We start from the raw sequence: 4,160 nt of genomic DNA, 5'->3' as shown, positions 1-4,160 counted from the left end.
TTGTGATAAATGCGCTATTTTATAGAAAATTAGTTTTTTCTTTGTTTGAAATTTTTTTCAGCTGCAAATTTAACTATTTTATTTTTAGTTAAAAATGTATAGTTGTTAGTTGAAAATTCAAGTACCTAGTTGAAAATTGATATATTTTTATGAAAAATTTGTTCCTAAGGTTAGAATATTAATTTTTTTCGTTGAAAATTCATCTTTTGGCATAAAAATTTAACAGTTTTTTGCCATTTTTTCTTATTTGAAAATTCAAAGCATGTTAAAAAGTCGTCTTTTTGGGTGGAATTGAACTGTTTTTGATTAAAAATAAAAACATTGTTTTTTTTTTAAATATCAGCTACTACATTTTTCTTTTAGTTTTTTTTTCGAATGAAAATTTAATTAATTGGTTGTAAGTAAAACTCTTTTGCTAAAAATTAACTTTTTGGTTTAAGATCCATAATTTGAAGTTAAAAATTTATGTATTTACTATTTTCTTTTCATTTCAAATTAATTTTTTTTCGTAAACTAAAAATGTACTATTTCAGTTGGAAATTACATTATTTTAGTTCAAAAGTCATTTTTCTTGTTGAAAATGAATTTTTTCAAATAAAAATTTTACTATTGATTTTTTGACTGAACTCATTTTTTTTTTTTTAATTTATCTATTCCAATTGAAGATTCATCATTGAAGTTGAAAATTCATGGGTTGATCTGATTTTTTTAATTTTGATTAAGATGCAACTATTTGTTTGAAAATCGATTTTTGTTGTTGAAAACTTATATATTTGATTAAAAATTCATTTATTTTGTTGAAAAAGTTTTTTTCTCTCGAAAATTAATTTTATCAGTTGAAAATTCAAGTATTCTACTTAGATATTCATCTTTTTTTTAAAATGCATCCTTATGGTTGAAAATAAAACTACTTGTTTGAAAGTACAACTTTTTTTGTAAAAAAAAATCATCTTTTTGGTTTAAAATTAATCTATTCCAGTTGAGGCTACATCATTATAGTTGAAAATTCATCAATTTGAATGCATATTCGTTGTTTTGCGTGGCAAATTAATTTTTTAAAGTGAAAATTTCTTTATTCCATTTTTGGTTAAAGGCTCTACCTTTTTTTTTTGATCGAAATTCAACTATTTAGATAAAAAATAATATTTTTTATTTAAAAATTTAACTATTTGACTAAAAATTCATGTATTTTGCTAGAAAATAGTATTTTTTGGTATAAAATTGCAACATTTGCAGGCCTCAGAGATCTTTCCTATATATTTTAACGTATTTTTAAAACTTCAAAGCATTTTCAAGAGCTTTGAATTTGAAATATTTTGGGATAAAGAATTTTTTTAGATTTTCGGAATATATTGCAACGATTTTACAGGATCTTTAAGTTTTTATGGAATTTTTAAAGATTTCACAGAAATTCCCTAGAAATTTGTAATTTATTTTGAATAATTTAAACAGATTTCCAAGCGATTGGAATATTTAAGAATAAAGAATATTCCAGGCCCAGAAATTTTTTATTTACCACAATAGTTTGTAAAGATTTCAAAGACTTGGAATTATTTTAGGGTATTTTAAAAGATCCTAGGGCATTTAAAAGATATTAAAACAATTTCAAAGAATTCCTGAGGGTTTTAATTAATTACAAGGATCTTTCACAAGAAGTGAGGGATTTCTTAGGGTAGTAAAGATTTTAAGAGATTTTCAAATATATTTTGCAATTATTTGAAATTCGTATTAATTCATTTTAATTCTTGAAGTCTTTAAAAATCATTTTAAATTATTCTTAGGAATTTTATCAAATTTTTTGAATTCTTTTTCATTTTTCTAATCTCTTTTCAAACCTACTAAATTCAATTAATTTTTTCTCATTTTTGAATTGTTTTCCATTCACTGAAATCACTGAATCACTGAAACCATTCACTGAAATCACTGAAACCAATGCAATTTTTTCGATTTTTAAAATTCTTTCTAATTTATTTGAATTCTTTCTTGGTTATAAATTAGTAGACTTTCAAAGATTTGAAGAAATTTTCAATCATTTTTTGGAATTCACCCTGAATTTCTATTTATTCAATTCTATAGACTTCTTTTATTTTATAAAAGTTTTTATTTAATTGATCTTGAAGTCTTTATTCTCTTAAATTTATCTACATTCATTCTAATTTTTCGGAAATTAGTGGCGTCTTTTTTTATTAAAAATTTTATTCCAATTTATTTGAATTATTTTGAGTTTTATTTAAAAAAATTTTAAGTCTTTTTAAAAATTAGGAAATAATATAATTTTTTAAAAATTATGATCAAATTCGTGGTTTTTAGGGACAAATGAAAGCTATTATCAAATCTATTTTAGTATCATTCAATTATTTGATTAATCGACAGTTTTAATATATTTAAAAATATCTTGTAATATAATTTTTCAAAGCTTTCTAAATTAAACATATTAATTGAATAATTTGGCTAAAAACTAAGGTCAGTCTAGGAAAAAGAAAATTTCAAAATATAATGATACTACGAAGACATAATGTCAAACTTATTTAGTAATTATATTTTATATACAAAAGAACGAAAATAAACGTGACGAAACTTTAATTACGTTCCTTTTTATTTCTTTGGACACAAAATATTTTTTAATTGCCAATGAAATTTAAAAAAATTAAACTCTAATGCCAAATTTTTTTTCCATTTGAAGTCATAAAAACTGAGCTGCAAATTAAAGCATTCAAAGTGCAATTCTTAAATTTTAAACTTTTAAAACTAAAATTTAGAATTTCTTTCATTCAACAATTTACACGTGTAAAACGGAATTTTCAAATAAACAATTTAAAATTAAATACATTCGGCTGGAAAAATATGAACTCTAGTTATCATTTTCAATGCTCTAAATTGAAGAAACAATCAATACATTAAACAAATTTTAAAATTATATCATTTTAATCAATTTTAGAGTAGAAACATTCAAAATCGATCACATTTTTTTATAAACTGAAAACAACTTAAATTAAAAATGATTTTTATTTTAAATAGTTTAAATACCTTTAAAATGCTTTAAAATTTTATTTGAAAATATTCAAACATTTAGATGTTTTTTGCACTTTTTAAAATTCTTACATTATTTAATTTTGTTTGAAATCCTGCAAAATTGAGAAAAATTCTTCAAAATCTTTAAGAAGCTTCAAAATATTTTGTTAAAAATCTGTCAAAATCTATATTTGATTTCAAATCAGGCCGTGCACTATTTGCATCGAAATTTTTGTATAAATAGCCGGATTATTTTTGAAATCATTTAAAATTTTTAATTAATTGGGAATTTTTTGCAAATTTTTAAATATTTTTTCAACCCTTAAAATGCGTCAAAATTTTTGTTTCAAAATCTTTGAACTTTTATATGTTTTTTGGACTTTTTTACGATTTTAAATTTTTTTTTTTTAAATTTTCAGAACTTTTAAACACCTTTTAAACGGAATCGAGTTTTTCCTAAAATGTTTTAAATCCTGTATGACTAACCAAAAATCTTTAAAAAGCTTCGAAATTTTTTTGTTAAAAATCTGCCAAAATCTATATTTGATTTCAAATCAGGCCGTGCGCAATTTGCCTCGAAATCTTTGTATGAATAGCAGGATTATTTGAAATTATTTCAAATTTTTTATTAATTTGGAATTTTTTCAAAACTTTTAAATATTGTTTCAACCCTTAAAATGCTTCAAAATTTTTATTTAAAAATCCTGAAACATTTAAATATTTTTTGGACTTTTTAAAAATTTTACTTTATTTTTAAAAAAGTTTTCAGAACTTGTAAACACCTTTAAAACAGATCCGTGTTTTTCCTCAAATGTTTAAAATTCTGCAAAATTGAAAAAAAAATGTTTAAAAATCTTCGAAATATTTTATTAAAAATCCTCCAAAATCTATATTTGATTTCAAATCAGCCCGTGCGCTATTTGCATCGAAATCTTTGTATAAATAGCAAGATTATTTGAAATTACTTCAAATTTTTAATTAATTTGGAATTTTTTTAAAACTTTAAAATACTTTTTCAACCCTTAAATGCTTAAAAATTTTTATTACCAAATCTTGAAACATTTATATGTTTTTTGAACTTTTTTTACAATTTTAAATTATTAAAAAAAAATTTCAGAATCTGTAAACACCTTTTAAACGGAATCGCG

The 4,160-nt window shown here is 21.5% G+C and overlaps 1 protein-coding gene across 1 annotated transcript in view; it reads left to right on the top strand.

Annotated features, from left to right (window-relative positions):
* Nucleotides 1–4,160, top strand: part of LOC117173386 (zinc finger matrin-type protein 2) — a 16,490-nt gene that overhangs the window by 9,860 nt on the left and 2,470 nt on the right. The gene's annotated exons all lie outside the window — the stretch shown is intronic.

The sequence above is a fragment of the Belonocnema kinseyi genome, chromosome 5, assembly GCF_010883055.1.
Source record: "Belonocnema kinseyi isolate 2016_QV_RU_SX_M_011 chromosome 5, B_treatae_v1, whole genome shotgun sequence".
NCBI classification, from domain to species: Eukaryota; Metazoa; Arthropoda; class Insecta; order Hymenoptera; family Cynipidae; genus Belonocnema; species Belonocnema kinseyi.
The sequence above is the reverse complement of the archived record's forward strand: the minus strand, read 5'-3'. Positions and strand labels throughout refer to the sequence as shown.